Genomic DNA, 17,150 nt, shown 5'->3' on the forward strand with positions numbered 1-17,150 from the left:
CAATAACCTCTACCTCATATCACCTTTTGCCTAGACCATGACAATAGCCTCTTAACTGGCATCTCTTTTTCCATTCTCTCTCTCCCCTCCAATCCAGCTTTTACATAGAATCACAGAACTTAGGAGTTGGAAGGGAGCTCTGTAGCTACCTCTATAGCAACCCGTACATGGAAGGAATCCCCATTATAAGATACCATATATTTAAGGTTATCCAATCTTTAAAGACCTTCATGGAGGGGTACCCCCCACCATCTCCTTCCAAGTACCCCTCTACTTTGGAGCTGCTCTAATTGCTAGGATAATTTTCCTGTTATTCAACCATTTTTCAATCATGTCTAACTCTTTGTGACCCCATCTGAGGTTTTCTTGGCAGAAATACAGGAGGAATTTGTCATTTCCTTCTCCAGCTTATTTTACAGGTGAGGAAACTAAGGCAAATGGGGTTAAGTGACTTGTTCAAAGTCGTATAGCTAATAAGAATGTGAGGCAAGATTTGACCTCAGGAAGATCAATCTTCTTGACTCTAGTTCCAGCACTCTATCCACTGCACCTTCTATCAGCTTTACAGAGATTTAATTCCAGTCTGTTCGAAAATCACTGACAACTGGAAATCTCCCATCACTGTTATTTCCTCTCTACTGATGCTGGAAGTGATGACCCTAGGCTGCAAGATCTGGAAGGGAAATTTGTTTTCCACATTTCTCTGTAGTACTTATTCACAGAGTTGTTGTGAGGATTAGGTGTGGTAATATCTATAAGGAGATTTGCAAACTTTGAAGCCCTCAATAAATGTCTGTTATTGTTCTATGAAGAACACAGGGAACTTTGGGGTATTTCTAGGGATAGATTCGCCCTTTAGTGATCACTATTGACCTTGTTTTCAATTTGCTGGTGTAGGAGCTCAGCAATAGATCTTTCTTTCAGATTATTACCTAGAGTACTTTTGGTTTCATTTTTATGAAAAGCTAAATTATTTCGGCCCCATTTTCCCTCCACCCTTTAACCTCTTTCCTTTTCTTTTCCTTCCTCCCTTAGATAAATCCTCCCTATCTTTTCCCTCCATTCTCTTCTTTCTTCCCCTCCCTCCTCTCCATTCTTCTTTTCTTTTATTCCCAAACCTCCTCCCTCTCTCATCATTCTTTATCTCTATCTCTTCCCTTCCTCCTCCCCATATTTTCTCCCATTTTTCCTTCCCCCTTTGCCTTTCATCTTCCCCATCTTCTTCCACCAATTCCTTCCTTTTCCCTTCTCTTTCCCTCTTTATTGATTCCTTTTTTTTCCACTCCTCCCCCTCCCCCCTTTCCTCCTCAGAATCACAGAATCTCAGAGGTAGAAGGGACCTCAGGGATCATCTGGTATAGCCATTACCTTTCTACCATTCTATATTCTCTCCTTTCTTTCCCTGTCTTTTCCCACTTCCCATTTCTCCTTCCCCTTTCCCTTTGCCCTCCTTTTCCTCCTCACCCAGAAGCCCAGAGTGAGATTGTCTCTTACGAAGTAATCACAGCTTCTTCTGTGGAAGGGAGGAAGCTTGCCTCTCTTCCACAGGAGTATTAGACTTGAGGGACAAAAGGGCTTAGTTGTTCCAAATTGCTCACTGTACTCCACTTCTACCACTATAAGGGTGCTTAGGAAATGTATTTTTCTGTCCCAGCAGAGAGTTGTGATATAAAGAACAATAGGAAGAAGTCAGGAAAACTCAGAGGTTGAGTAATCATCCGGGAACCATTCAGCTCTGAGAATAGGATTCTGACTCAGAAGGAGATGGGAGGCTGGAAGCGTGATGTTAGGAAAAACTCAAGCCTTCTTCAGCCCTATTGCAAAGAAACCCAGGTACTCTCTGGTGACTGACAAATGCTCCCTTTTTAGGGTATCAAGGTGAATATCCATATTAAACAGTCATCCCCTCCCTTCACTTTGGGACCCTACATCATGAGGCCACCCTTTGATAATTAGGGGAATCTACCAAACTGGTACTCTGAACCTGGACATTGCCACTGACACCCACTCCAAACCCTCACTGAGCCCATTAATTTAACTGCTTACCTTTTTGTCTTTTTGGTAAAATGAATCTCCTTTATACTAGGTCTCAATTATCTCCTCTCAGAGATCAATGGAGACTATACTCAGTTAAAGATCATTTATTTATGGTATAATTCTGTGGGTAGAGTCATCCTGCCTAAAATATCTTCTGTATTAATAACGACACCTGAAATTCCACCATTACAGACACATTTCTTTAGGTTATTATATCCCAAACATTTATTAAGCACCTAATAGTGTTTAGATACTTGGGAAGATGGGAGGAGAGAGAAGAAAAAATGTAAATAATACAAGCTCTCTGTCCCCAACAGCTTCCATTCTAGTTGGTGGATAAGACATTAATACCTATAAATAGAATATACATGGTAAGGGCAATAGAAAGCTACAAAATAAGGTGTTATCAGTGTGATGAAGAAAGCCATCTACACTCAGAGAAAGGATTATGGGAGTTGAGTGTGGATCACAACATAGCATTTTCACTCTTTTTGTTGTTGTTTGCTTGCATTTTTATTTTCTTTCTCATTTTTTTCTTTTTGATTTTATTTTCTTGTACAGCAAGATAATTGCATAAGTATGTATGCATATATTGGATTTAATATATATATATTTTACCATGTTTAACATATATTGGATTATTTGCCCTCTAGGGAAAAGATTTAATTAAAAAAAAAAAAAAGAAAGAAAGAAAGAAAAGGAAAATAAAAGGTGCTTATGTTGGCTCTCCCTTTTAAAAGGGAAAGAGTCCTGAGGGGATAACCAGAGTGAAGTTCTCTTAAATCATCCATACCTTAATGTGAATTTGTGCCTATCTTTCTTTAGAAGAGCACCCAGAGAATGAGTTCTAATGGAAGAAGACAAAGGATCCTTTTTGGAATGGTAGGAAATGGGAAGGAAAGAGGCAGAATTTAGAATTGGAAAGAAAGTAGATTTTAATGGAGTGAGAGAAAGGAATGTAAAAAAGATGGAAACATACATTTATTAAGCTCTTATTATATACCAGACATTTTGCAAATATCTCATTTCTTACAACAATCCTGGGAGGTAGATCCCCACTTTACAATCTAGGAGATTAAGACAAAAAGAAGGGTAAAGGGTAAAGAAAGGTAAAGTCAGGATCATAGAGCTAGTGAGTATCTGACAGTGGATTTGAACTCAGAGCTTCTTGACATGAGGATCAGCACTTTTACATTAGCTACCATGTTTTGTAGAGGCCCAGTAGGACAATGTGCTCTCAGAGAGAGAAAGAGAGGGCTTCAGGAGTAAGGGGTCAGTGAAAGTTTCAGAAGTTAGCCCAGACTAGCTTGGGACTTACAAGGGAATCCTGTCCTGGTAGGCCTTTCCCTGGGTCTCTGGACACTCTGCCTCATTATGATGACCTGGCTTCCTGGGGACAGCTGGAGCTGATGGATCCTGATGCTTCTGATAAACTGTTCTGAATAGTATAAAGGCAATGCTGCAAAAGCTGGCTTGAGAGGAAGACTAAGTCCCCAAAACTGGGCAGAGAGTAGAAAATTAAACCTGAACCCAGCAGCTGAAACCAAAAGAGAAAAAAAGTCCCACACAGAAAATGGCCAAGGGTGGGGAACTCGGTTTCAAAGAGAACAGAGGTTTCTGTGTTTTCTCCTAATAGGATAAAGCAAGGGTAACTGCAGGCGGTCTTGGCCACCTCTGTGGCCCCAGTTACTTTGAGATCTGAGGCCCTCCCCACTCACACCCTGGAAGCTGCTCCAGAAATCCTGTCCCCTGCTCACAGAGTTAGGAGGACAGGGCTCAACACTCAGCATTTAAAGATCTTCAATCCCACAAGCTTATAATGATCATCATTTTCATCTTTTTCTTTTTCTTTTTTTTTTAGCCTGAACTGTGATTTTATTAACTTAGGGAACTTCTTTTGATGAATTCCCTTTACCAATAAAATTGGCACCTCCTCTCTATTTTAGTTTTAGAGATGCTTGGAATATGAAATGGTGACTTGCCCAAGATCATATAACCAGTATATGTCACAGCATTTGAATCCAGATCTTTCCAATTACAAGATCAGCTCTTTATCCACTATGAGTTGTCTGTCTGAATCATAATAATAATATCAGATAAGTGGCATGGTGAATTAGGTTCATATGACTCTGAGCAAATCACTCAACTTCTATTTGCCTCAGTTTCCTCAATTGTAAAATGAGGATAATAATAGCACCTACTTTGCAGAGGTTGTTTTGAGGATCAAATGAGATTTTTTTAAAAAAATAGTGCTTAGCACCATGCTTGGCATGTAGTAGATAGTATATGAATGCTTATTCCCTTCCCTTCCATCATCAACATCATTATCACCATCATCACCAATTATTAGGGAAGAGAATCCACCAAGAAAACTATTGCTGATTGCCAATGTGGGATCTTTTCCTCCCTTCTTTATGAGAGGCTTTGATTCCTACAAAGAAGGAAACCAGAAAAGGGGGACCACCAGGCTAGTATTATATCTGCTCCCCTAATATCACTTCATGATTTTTTTATCTTCAAGTAACTTTCCTGATTACTATTTCTTAAAAGCTTCCTCCTGAAGACTCTTGACTCCTTCCCACCAAAAGCTAGTTACAACAAAAAATCACAAATAATAACTATTGAGTAAAACCCTTTATCAAAACAGATGACAAACAGAATTGGAGACATTGTATAAATTCGAATATAGCAGAAAATATGCATAATAATTAAGTTCTGATACTGGGGGAAAATATCTTTATTTCAACCAAGAGAGAGTTCCTCATCTTATCCAAAGGGAAATTCCCCAGTCTTTAGGGAGACAAACTGAAATCAAAGACATATAGAAATAACCACTCCGCTATTTACCTGCCATTTCCCAAAGTTTTTTTTTTCTTCTTCTTTCTCCAAATATCTCTTCCCCAAAAGGTATCTGGAATCCCCTGTATATCTCTCAATGAATGAAGGATCTTTTGCCCCTCAAAACAAAGGAACAAACAAATAAAAAACTCTGACATCTCCATCTCTCCCTCAGGCACAAACAGAATCATTCTCTATGAATGCCATATAAATTAGTTTTTCTTTAATTGTCCTTGTTCAAAGGAAAGTCTAACAAGGAATATATTCAGTAGGCCATAAATTGTAAACATGCAAACATCAAGGGAGAAGGAAGTGAGAAAGAATGAAAATAAATGCTCATTAATAGAAATGAATACAGAATATAAAAATTAAATTAAATTAAAAAAAATAGAAATGAATAATAAAATCTTTAAATTTAATGTGAAACAGCAACAAGATTATATGATGATCAATTCTGATGAACGTAACTCTTTCCAACAATGAGATGATTGATGCCAGTTCCAATGATTTTGTGATGACGAGAGCCATCCACACCCAGAGAGAGGACTGTGGGAAATGAGTGTGGACCACAATATAACATTCTCTTTTTCTTGTTGTTTGCTTGCATTTTGTTTTCTTTCTTTCCTTTTTGATCTGATTTTTCTTGTGCAGCAAGATAATTGTATAAATATGTTTACATATATTGGATTTAACATGTATTTTAACATATTTAATATGTATTGGATTGCTTGCCATCCAGGGGAAGGGGTTGGGGGGAAGATGGGGAAAATTTGAAACACAAGGTTTTGTAGGGGTCAGTGTTGAAAAATTATCTATGCATATGTTTTGAAAATAAAAAGCCTTAAAAAATTTAATGTGAAAAAAAGTAAATATAATTGCCAGTAAACAAGTAAACAATGATATTCCAGGGTGACTATAGGCTTTCAGGATCAGGAGCACCCAATGCATCCTTTGGAAGAGATCAAGTTTGATCCTGAATTAGGTCTTTCAAGTAGATGACCTTTTAGCATAGTGCACATGCAAAGGGCAGCTAGGTTGCACGGTGAGGAAGGCCCCTGGCCCAGTCAGGAAGACTCATCTTCCTGAGTTCAGATTTGAATGGTGCAGTGGATAGAGCACTGGGTTTGAAGTCAGGAACACAAGAATTCCAATCTGATCTCAGATACTTACTAGTTATATGATTCTGGGCACTCTGTTTGCCTCGGTTTCCTTATATGTCAGATGAGCTATAACAGGAAATGGCAAACCACTCCAATTATCTTTGCCAAGAAAACCCCAAATGGGGTCATGAAGAATCAGATATGACTGAACCATAAACAACAAAATGTTACTATGGTTCTTACGCTTCTTGGACTTGGTACCATAAAAGAGACCTTGGAGGCCATCTAGGACAATCCTACTCAATTTGTGTAGGAAGAAATAGAAACCAAGGGAGCTTAAATGATTTTCTCCAGGTCACACAAGAATTAAAAGCCAGGATTTGAGCCCAAGACCTCCAACTCCAAAAACAGTTAACTTTACAGTCTTAAATGAACAAGGGAAAATAACATCATCATGAACCAACATTGGGATCCAGAGTGTTACCTGAGAGGCATGTGGTGAGAGTATTGTTGATTGGATAATAGTATTATTTCCAGTCTTCAAAAGAGAAATGTTATTTACATTATATGACCTTTGTTAAACTGTATCCTGATGTGGCTCCTAGCTGTGGGGTGGGGTCTCTAAGGCTACATACATCAGGCAAGTCTTACAGACTTTGAAGGCTTCAAGCATACATCTGGTATGGTCTCCAGCTCCCATCAATGGGATAACTCTAGGCAGGATGCTAGTACCCTAGATTTAGAACTGGAAAGAACCTTGGGGTCATCTAATCCAACTCCCATTACACAGATGAGAAAACTGAGCCCTACAGAGCTTATATGATAAGCCCAAGATCACACGTGGCAAAGCCAGAACTTGAACTCCAGTCTTTGAAATCCAATGCTCTGTATGTAATATCTATCTGGCTAAAGTTGGAGAAATTCATCACCTTTGCCCATACCCTGGCCAGAACAGAAAAAACCCTCCCAACCTTGACTCAGATTTGGGGACTGGCCAGATCACTGTCCCTCTGCCAAGGCTCCACCCCACCTCTGAGGAAACACTAAGTGAGAAGATAATTGTGCAATATCCGAAGGGCCCTAATTGATTCCACACAGGAAGTCAGCTGTGAGCTGTCTAAACCACAGGGGCTAAGAGCATACACACACACACATAGATACAGCCTCCTCCATGGAGGCTCACTGTAGATCAAGGATAGATAGATAGCATCCCAGCCTATCTCTAGTCTCATTCTGTTAATAGCTGCCTGTTTATCTCAATGTCCTCATCTGTAAAATGGGAATATTATTAGCACTTACCTCCCCCAGTTGTTGTGAGGATAAAATGAGATAATATTTCTAAACTCCTTGCACAGTGCATATAGTAGGAACTTAATAAATACAGATGAATTGAAGTAAGAGTTGGGCCTTCCCTTCTTTCCCCAGGTACTAATCAACACTGGATTACTGAAAATTCCTCCAAACCTTATCCATGGGACTGTCCTTGGCTACTCTTTGGGTAAGCCACTATCGTTCTTCTTCCTCCCAAGCCCTCTTACAGTCCCCTTCCTGTCCCCACAGAGCTTCCCCAAAACGCCTTTGTCAACTTCCTGTGGGATGAAGCAGAAATGGATGATTGGCCCGGTGACCCTCCCTGTGGGCTGAGTGGGACTTTTGGGGTGGTTTTTTTTTTTCTAAGTAGAAGGCTGGTTCCCAAGTTGCCCACATGTTCTGAAAGTGAAAGACCAGGTAAACTCTGCCACCTGTAAACTCGAGGCTCACAGACATCTAGGGCTTCGTAAAGACTATGGCAGCTCCCAACTGAGCCTAATCAGGTGGAGGTGTGAGGTAGAAAGTATGTTTATTTATTTCACTAGCTAGCTCTTGGTCAGAGGTTCTTAATTTATAGGAGTTTTTTTAAATGTGTGTGGGACAGGTGCTAGACCCCCTTACCCAAATTAACTAATCCGAGACATCTTCAGGTACAAAGAGAAAACATTTATTTAGTCCCTGCAAAGAAAGACCCAGACATATACCTGGGAGCCATTCCAACTCCTGCCATGTGCTCCTGGAACCCTGATTAGCCCAAAGTAGAAGAGCGGGTTAAATAGAAAAAGACCCAAGCCTTTTCATTGGATAGACCAAAAGGATATAACCATCCTTGATCAATGGTCACTGGTGTTGTCTGCTTCCTATGGGTCACAGTTCTTCCTGTAACTTCACTAACTTCCTGTATCTCAGGGTTCAAGGCCTGGGAATAGGGATCATATGACTTAGGCCCAGTCTCATAAACTAGTCTCAAACTTGAGAAAACTTCATCCAATCCGTCCCATTCAAATGTTTTAATAACTTTTATTTCAGCATAACACATAGTTCTTCATTGTATAATGATCAACTACAATAGATTTAGCTCTTCTTAACAATACATTGCTCCAAGACAATTCCAATAGGCTCAGAATGGAAAATGCCATCCACATCCAGATAGAGAACTATGGAGACTAAATACAGATCAAAGTTTACTATTTTCTTTTTTTTTTTTTTTTTTTTTTTTGTCATTTGTTTTTGCTTTCTCACAGTTTTCCCCTTTTGTTCTGATTCTTCTTTTACAACATAACTAATATGGAAATATGTTTAACATAATTATACAGATATAATCTAAATCAGATTGCCCCATGGCAGGGAGAGAAAAAATTTGGAACTTAAAATCTTACAAAAATGAATGTTGAAAACTATCTTTACATGTAATAGAAAAAAATAAAATACTAAGTTGGGGTAGGGAATAGAAACATGCTTCTGAAGAAGCTATAAGCTTTACCAGACTACTAAAAGTAGCCATAAAAAATATACATAATAATAGCTAGCATTTAAATAGCAGCTAATATGTGTTAGGTACTATGCTAAGTATGCCTTGCAAATATTTTATCCTCACAACAACCCTGAGAGGTAATTCCTATTTTATATTTTACATTTGAGTAAATTAAGGTAAACAAAAATGGATTGGCTTCAGGTAATGCAATAGGAATCAGAATAAAAATGTAATTGGAAATATCTAACAAAAAAAATACAATAAAACATAGATGATGCTAATATGTGGTTTTCTAACTCACTATGTACCCACAGGGATATTTATGAACGGTTTAGTACCCTGCCTCTTAGTTGAGTTTGATAGCACTACTCAATATTAACCTAAACCATTAATCATTTTTCTCCCTGCACTTTCTCTCCCCCCCCAAAAAAATGGTTTTTTTCCTTAAGAACTAACATTTGCTTTTAGATCTTTAGGTCCATTATGATCTCTGGGTGAAATGTGGCTGCAATGTCAGGAATCACTAAGCAATAACATTAAGGTATAGGGGAATGGGGATCCAAGAAGGGGTAGGAGATAGATAAATTCATACACACACACACACACACACACACACACACACACACACACACCCTAAATTTCCAGAAGGCCTTTCCTGGCAGATGTTGTCCTAAGTCCTCACTTTTCACCCAAAGAAGCTCCGTTATAGCAAAAGACATAGCATCTTCCAGGTACTCAATCTAGGGCTTGCTACTCAAATCATGGGCAACATTTTGACACTGAACACAAGACAAAGTGGGACCTTGGAAGTTGGCAAACAATGAGATCAGGAAAAGGTGTGGGTCAGAGGACAGCTATGTCTAAGGAATCTGGCAGGCTGTCTAATTCAGAAGCCAAAGTCAGGAATTGGGAGGTTCACAATTTGTAGGAAGGTAATAGAGATCAGGAACTCAAGTAAAGACCCTAGTATTGCCAACTACAAGAGAAAGACTTATGACCAAGTTAGACCTTTAATCCAGCCAAGGAGTGGTGGTAAGACCACAGTCATGGAGAATTCCTTAGCCAGTTCATGATCTTTCCACTGAGCAAGCCAGAACCACTGTTTGAAGCTTGAAGACCCAGATTCCAACAATCAAGGAGTATGTGAGATCCACATACTGTCTCCTCTATATAAAATGTTAAGTCCTTAAAAACAATAGTTGTTTCATATTTGTCTTTAGAGCCTCAAATCCCAGCTTGATGACTGAGTAAATGCTGATGGATTGAAGATTGATTGAGTTGAAGTAGTCTATAGCAGGAGAAAGGAGCTATAGTTAAAGGACAAGTGGAACTTGGCTGGGAGGACAGGGAAGAATGAGGATGAGGAAACAAAGGGGAAGGGTTGCTTTGAAGCCAAATACTCAAGGAGAACCAACTTGGGGTTTCTGCCAATCGAATGAGGGGAGTGGTCTGCTTCTGGGCACCATTCTAGCAGCTGCCCAAAGCCAAGGCCTGAGAGACAACATGGGCCTGGCGGTGGATAGAGTGACTGACTTGAAGTCAGGAAGACCCGAATTTGATCCTACCTTTGACACTTATTCATTATATGACTCTGGGTCACTTATTTAACTTTTCTGACCCTAGGAGCCCAACCATAAAATGTGTCTATTTGCATGACAGAACTTTTCTAAGGTGGAGAGTTCTCCACATGGATAAAATCACAAATCTGGATTTAAAAAAAAAAAAAAGGAGGGGGAATGAGATAAAAAGGAAAAGGAGAAAGAGAAGGGGGAAGATGAGGAAAAAGAAGAGGAAGAAGATAAGAAAGAAGAAGAGGAAGAGGAGAGGAGAGGAGGAAGGAGGAAGAGGAAAGGAGGAGGAGAGAAGAGAAGAGGAAGAAGAGGGAGGAAAAAAAAGGAGAGAAAAAGAGGAGGAAAACAAGAAAAGGAAGAGGAAGAGGAGGAGGAGAAGAAAGAAAAAGAGAAGATTGAAGAGGAAAAGAAAATGGAGGAAGAGAAAGAAGAGAAACATCATAGGGTGATGGTTATGAGAACCAATGAAATAACTTTATTTCAAACCATCTGCCTTGATGGCCAGACTTAAGATCATGACCTGAAAGTTTTAACCCTCTCCTTTGCCAACTCCCACCTTGGGCCCCTGCTGTCCCAATATGTGTTTGCCTTACCTGACCCATGATTTCAGGCAGCCTCAGTCATTCTTCACTTAGCTCTCTAGTCCCCAGTCACTGGCTGTGTTGTTGTGGAGGGCACAGTCCAGACTCCAACCTCACTTCCTCCCCCTCCCCCAACAAACACATGCTTTCCAGTTCTGGAACCACAATCAAACAGATAACTCTGTCATTGCTCCTGCATAAGGTATGATGATCCTCTCAGCCCTTCTGTAACTTCTTGGACCAAAGTGTCCTTCCCTGGTCCCTTCTCCTCTATAGGTATTGCCTCCCCACCATTTTACAATGAAATCTGGAAGGTCTTTGTATTTGTATATCCAGCATGTAGGACAGTATTTGGTAATAAACACTTAATAGATGCTTTTCTTCTTTTTTCATTCATTCATTATGCATGTAAAATACTTTGTAAGCTTTAAGACTTGTGTAAAATGGGACCTATTGTCTTACCAAAGCCCTACTTGGCCACTCAAAACCACTTTCTACCACTAATAGGTATAGTTTTCCTTTCCCCAAGCATCATAACACCATCTCTGTCCCTTCTTTTCCCTCTCCCCACAAAGTAGAAGAGATTTAGAGTTGAGACTACATCTCATCTAGTCCATAGGTATTAATTGGTCCACATTGGATTTGAATCTTGAGATCTCTGATTTCAGTTCCAGTACTTTTCCTATTTATGCTATATTCCCACTCAGAGCTGTTGGCCTGTCCCCCTGAGACAGTGAGCTGCTGTGCCCCCAAAGTAAAACAGCCCTCCACACAAGTAGAAAGCTGGCAAAGGGCATCCTGACCACATAGGGCTGCTTGTCAGTGTTTGATGCAGGAGGGAGCCAGGGAATGAAAAGCCCAACTTCTAGCTTGCTCTGTGTTTGAGGTAGCAGAAAAAAAGGATTGCAGATCTCACACTTGGCTTGTTCAAGTAAGTAAGAAGCCAGGAAAATGTGTTTTAGTTTGGTAAATCAAATAAAAATTGTGTGTGTGAGAGTAGGATGTGTGTGTATATATATACATATATGTATGAATATGCACATATATATATACACACACATATATATGTTTGTGTGTATGTAGGTACATATATACATGCATATGTCTATACACATACATATATGTAAAGTGCTTTGCAAACCTTAGAATGAGATATAACTGGCTTCTAAGCAAGCCTGAGGAGTTTTTCTTATCGCTGTGTATGGAAAAGGAAATATGACTCTGGACTGATGGAGAAAATGCTATTGAGCAAGATTATGTGATGATCAATTCTAATGGCTATGGCTCTTTTCAATAGCGAGGTGATTCAGGTCAGTTCTAACGATCTTGTGATGAAGAGAGCCATATGCACCCAGAGAGAGGACTATGGAGACTGAGTGGGGAGCACACCATGGTATTTTCACTTTTTGGTTGTTATTTGCTTGAATTTTGCTTCTTTTTGATCTGATTTTTCTTGTGCAGCATGATAATTGTATAGAAGAATTGCACATGTTTTATCTATATTGGATTACTTTCCATCTAGTAAGGGGATTGGGGAAAGGGAAGGAGAAAAAATTTGGAACATAAGGTTTTGCAAGGGGGAATGTTGAAAGTTATCTGTGCATATGTTTTGAAAATAAAAGGCTTTAATTAAAAAAAGAAAGAACATTCCACAGAGGAAAAATAAATGAACAATAATAACAAAAAAGAAAATGCTGTTGAACAGGATATGTGTCCACTTCAGGGACATAGGAGAGACAGACTGAAAATGACAGCCATATTTGGGAATCTGGCTCCATCACATCTCTGGATCTGCTTGAAATTCCAGAGATTGATAGAATTCTCCTCTTCCAGGTGAAAATGTTATTCTCCTAGTTTGGGTTATCTTATCTCCCTCAGTCAAATAGCTTATTCCTTCTGGTATATTGCAATCTGCATAACTGCTCAAATGTCTATTTCCTCTTTATTTGTATAAAAAAGTTTACCAGGGACAGCTAGATAGCACAGTGGACACAGCACCAACCCCAGAGTCAGGAGGACCTGAGTTCAAATACAGCCTCAGACACTTAGAGTTTGCTAGCTGTGTGATCTCAGGCAAGTCACTCAAACCCAATTGCCCTTCGAAAAACAAAAACAATAGGTTTGCTAGCTATTCCCTATCTGTGATGGACATTTGTATCACTAGTATTTGGTGGGAAGGAGATAAAAAAGTTAAGTGAAATCGAAGACTTTCCCTTCCCCCTTAAAAGCAATACTAGCAACTTTTCTTTGGAGACTAAACATCTCCAGATCAGATCTATCTGAGGAAAGGCAGAGATTGATAAAATCCCAGCTCAGGACCCTTCTCAGAAATTGGAGAACCAGATCAAAAAGCACCCAGCCTCTTCTCAGCACTCCTGGGTCCCCCCTATCTCACCTCCAGTTATTACACCAACAAGAAAAACTCCCCAGGTTTATTTGAAAGCCAAGTTTTCAAGGCACTTTACATACATAATCTCATTTGTAAGTAAGGGACCTGCTCCTTGCTCTCTTCCTCCTTCTCATCTTCACAGATATGAGCAGGTCATATATATGTGGTTAGCTAGATAGTACAGTGGATAAAGCACAACCTCAGACTTTTCCTAGCTGTGTGTTCCCAGGCAAGCCACTTAACTCTGTCTGCCTCAGGGCATAGAATGAACTGGAGAAGGAAATGGCAAGCCCACCCAGTATTTTTGCCAAGAAAACCCCAAATAGGGTCACAAAGAGCAGGACAAGATTGAAAAAGATCATATCTAACCACACCACTGGCAAGCCCCATCTGTATTATTTTAGACAATCTATATTGGACATATTTATATTACAATTGTATAAATGTTAGCGGTAATATGACCGTTCCCAAAGCAAAAATTAAGTGCGATGGGGAGTGGTCTGGCCTCTGGAAATAAGGGAAAAGCAAGGAAAATGGCAAGATGGCCAGGCTGGATGACATAGACAGAAACGAGGGAATTGGGAGGTAAAGGCAAGGAAATAAGCCTTTGTATCCTGCCCACCACATACCAGGCACTGTGCTGTGTTTTTTACAAGTGCTTTGATCCTCACACCCCTCCAAGGGATGTTATTATTATCCCCATTTTACAGTTAAGGAAACTGAGGCAGATAGCAATTAAGTGACTTGCCCTGGTACTATACAGCTAGTAACTATCGTGTATCCAAGTCTGCTTTGACTCCATGTCAAGTCCTCTATTCTCCATGCAACAATATAGGCCTCAGGCCTCTAGATCTATATTACCAAAACGTATGGCATACACTTTACACTTTTATATATATGCATTATCTTCCCCAATAGAATATCTGAGAATGCTGAAAGTTTCTTTTTTTTTTTTTTTAATCCTTAACACCTAATGTAATTTTCTGGAATATAGTAGGTGTTTAATAAATGTTGATTGATTGAAATAATCTATAATTCTATGAAAATTGGAGGAGTGGTCTTTATAAATCTTATCTTCCTGTGAAGCACTTTCCCCAGTGAGTGCCAGTGCCTCTGTGCTATTCTTGATCTGTCTAGGATATCCCATGATATCCTACCACCAGGATGGCCCACCTGGGCAGTGTCTCATGCCCTAATCTGGTACCCTTTCCTGTCCTACTTAGATCTACACACACACAATTCCACATCCTCTAGAGTTTTCCCTGGTGGTTGCCAAATGGACCAAAAAGATCTTGTTATTCTTTCCCTTTCTCTCTCCTCCCCCATCCCACCCCCCAACCTGCCTCAAACTGAATGCAAACTCTTAGGAGATTGGGAATTCAGTCTTTATATTCTGTGTCCCCAAAGCCGAGCCCAGTACCGGGGAAATATCAGTAATTTAAATAGTCACTGAATTGAACTGAATGAGATGCTCATCCTTATCTCAGCCCTATCTTAGATAAAATAGGGAAGAAAGAGATCTTGGAGAGAATTGATCCAGGTCCTAATTTCTATGTCTCTTTGACTATTGAATTTAGCACTGGAAAGTATTGTAGATATGTGGAAGCATATTTTAAAATCTTTCAGTTTAACTGAAATTAAGAACTAATTCTCCAATCTGAAGTTCTTTTCAGATTTACCAGAAGGAAGGTAATTTCCTCAGTATTTAATCAAACCTCTCAGGAAACAAAGACCCCCACTAAAATTCTCCTACCCCTTTCTCTTAGGAAAGTGGTCAAGAACAAAAGCTATAACCCCAGGACATTGATTAAACAAATTTAGAAAGTTATCACTTTCTCACAGCTCCAGAAGGGATTACAGTATTGTTCTCAAACACCTTAAGGCAAGCATACCCTCTCCCCTCTTCCCCCAGGCCTGGAAGAGAATTGGGAAACTTGGATTACTTCAGGTCACTTTCCACCAGTTTGAGGAAATGCCTAGAAGAAAGAGATTGAAAAGGAATTGGGTGGTGGATAATTTATCTGCAAGATGAATTGATTCTTGTTTTATTAAAGAAGAATGTTAACTCTAAACTATGTAATGATATTATTATTATATTATATATTATTATTATTAAAATTGCTTTATTCAAGATTGCCATGAAGTTTTATTTGTTTTTCCCCCTAATGAATCTTCCTAAAATGTAAATCTGACCATATCACTCACTCATACCCCCATTCAATAAGTTTCAGTGGCTCCCTATTACCTCCAAATTCTTCCTCATGTGATGATGAGATACCGAATATCAAGCTGGGTGTTAGCAGAGAAAGCCTGAAGCATGATAGGATTATAATACTCCCTGAGATAAGTTGGGGGAGAAGGGGAAACCTCTTCTCTAGAAACCCCACCTTTACTTAACTAATCAGAAATCCCAGAAATTATAGGATAATATAAAAGAGGATCTGCTTATGGTGTAGATCTCTGTTAACTACTCAGGACTATGAGGTACTCTCTCCCACCTCATAGCAACTTCCCTTTAATGGCTTCTTCCTTCTTGTTAATTGTGAGCTAGCTATAGGTAACTCATGGTCTCTTTTTCCTTGTTATAGTTGTAAGAGACAAGCATCTTACCAAGAACTCTACAAACCCAAAGAAGTCAGGGAAGGATTTTTATTCATGACCTTGCAAAACTGGGTGTCCAAAAACTGAATCATCTGAGGGTGCCTTTTTATACACTGTCCCCAAAGAGCAAGTCTTTCTCCTCATTCCCCATTGATCCGGGGAGCCTAATTACTCCACTTGAGCCTCTACCCCTAATATACCCCTAATATATCTGATTTAAAAATAAATGCATACCCTGTGATTGAAGAGCTTGACCCCTAATTACATCTTCCTTCAGAGTTCACCTTATTTGGGTTTTGTGTACACTTATTTTATGGTTCTTATTCTAATTTATGGCTTCCCTCTATAGCCTAACCACAGAACTATGGAAACTAAAGCCCAAATAGTTTGGGGCTTTTTAGCTATTTAGTTAAAATAGTTAACTCTTTTAGAGTACTAAATATCTTTTGGATTAGCCCACCAATCAATGGCATACTTCCATTTCCTGCCATCTTCTCTTTAATGGCTTCTTCCTCCTGATTAATTGTGAGTTCCACTAGGGAACTTGTCTTTCCCCCTTGTTAATTGTTAATGCCCCTTTCCTTGTTAAGTCCTGTGTGTTATATTTACATAATAAAATAGCAAAATCTTAGTAACCTGTGATGGATGTCTTATCATGGTTGCTCCATGTCTCAAACTTTTATATAATATTCTTTTTCAATTATGCTCTCCCATATCTATTGCTCTCCCAAAACCACTCCTGATGCCTATTTCACCTCTTCAGTGGGACAGCTATGACAATGACTAGCTGTGTGACTCTGGGCAAGTCACTTAGCCCTGTTTGCCTCAGTTTCTGCATCTAGAAAATGAGCTGAAGAAGCTACAGTATCTTTGGATACTGGAGTAACTTTAGAGTAACATCTTCAGTATCTTTGAAGTAACTACTCCAGAATCTTTGCCAAGAAAACCCCAAACAGGGTCATGCAGTCTTGAGCATGACAGAAAGCAATTGAAGAACAACTATGTAACCTGATTCATTATATTTCCAGATTTCTTACACTTTATCCTTTATCTCTTCCACATATTCTAAATTCCTCAAACAAGATTCATTTCAGCTTTAAGCATTTTCAATGACTACCTCCCAAACTTGTAATTCTCCATCTCTGCCTCAGCTATAGATAGCCAAGTGGCTCAATAAATATAATTATGAGCTTGGAATTAGAAAAGCCTGGATTCAAATCAGGCCCACAAATACTTTCTAGTTGTGTG

General features: G+C 39.3%; 1 protein-coding gene across 2 annotated transcripts in view; it reads right to left on the bottom strand.

Moving 5' to 3' along the window:
* Positions 1-11,025, bottom strand: part of ANKDD1A (ankyrin repeat and death domain containing 1A) — an 81,045-nt gene extending 70,020 nt beyond the window's left edge. Inside the window, exon 1 of one of the 2 annotated variants that reach the window (XM_074294828.1) lies at positions 10,925-11,025. The gene's annotated coding sequence lies outside the window, so the exon portion shown is untranslated. The remainder of the gene's footprint in view (positions 1-10,924) is intronic. The other variant, XM_074294826.1, reaches the window with a different exon arrangement.
* Positions 11,026-17,150: the final 6,125 nt, after the last annotated feature.

Source organism: Sminthopsis crassicaudata, chromosome 2 (genome assembly GCF_048593235.1).
Source record: "Sminthopsis crassicaudata isolate SCR6 chromosome 2, ASM4859323v1, whole genome shotgun sequence".
NCBI lineage: Eukaryota > Metazoa > Chordata > Mammalia > Dasyuromorphia > Dasyuridae > Sminthopsis > Sminthopsis crassicaudata.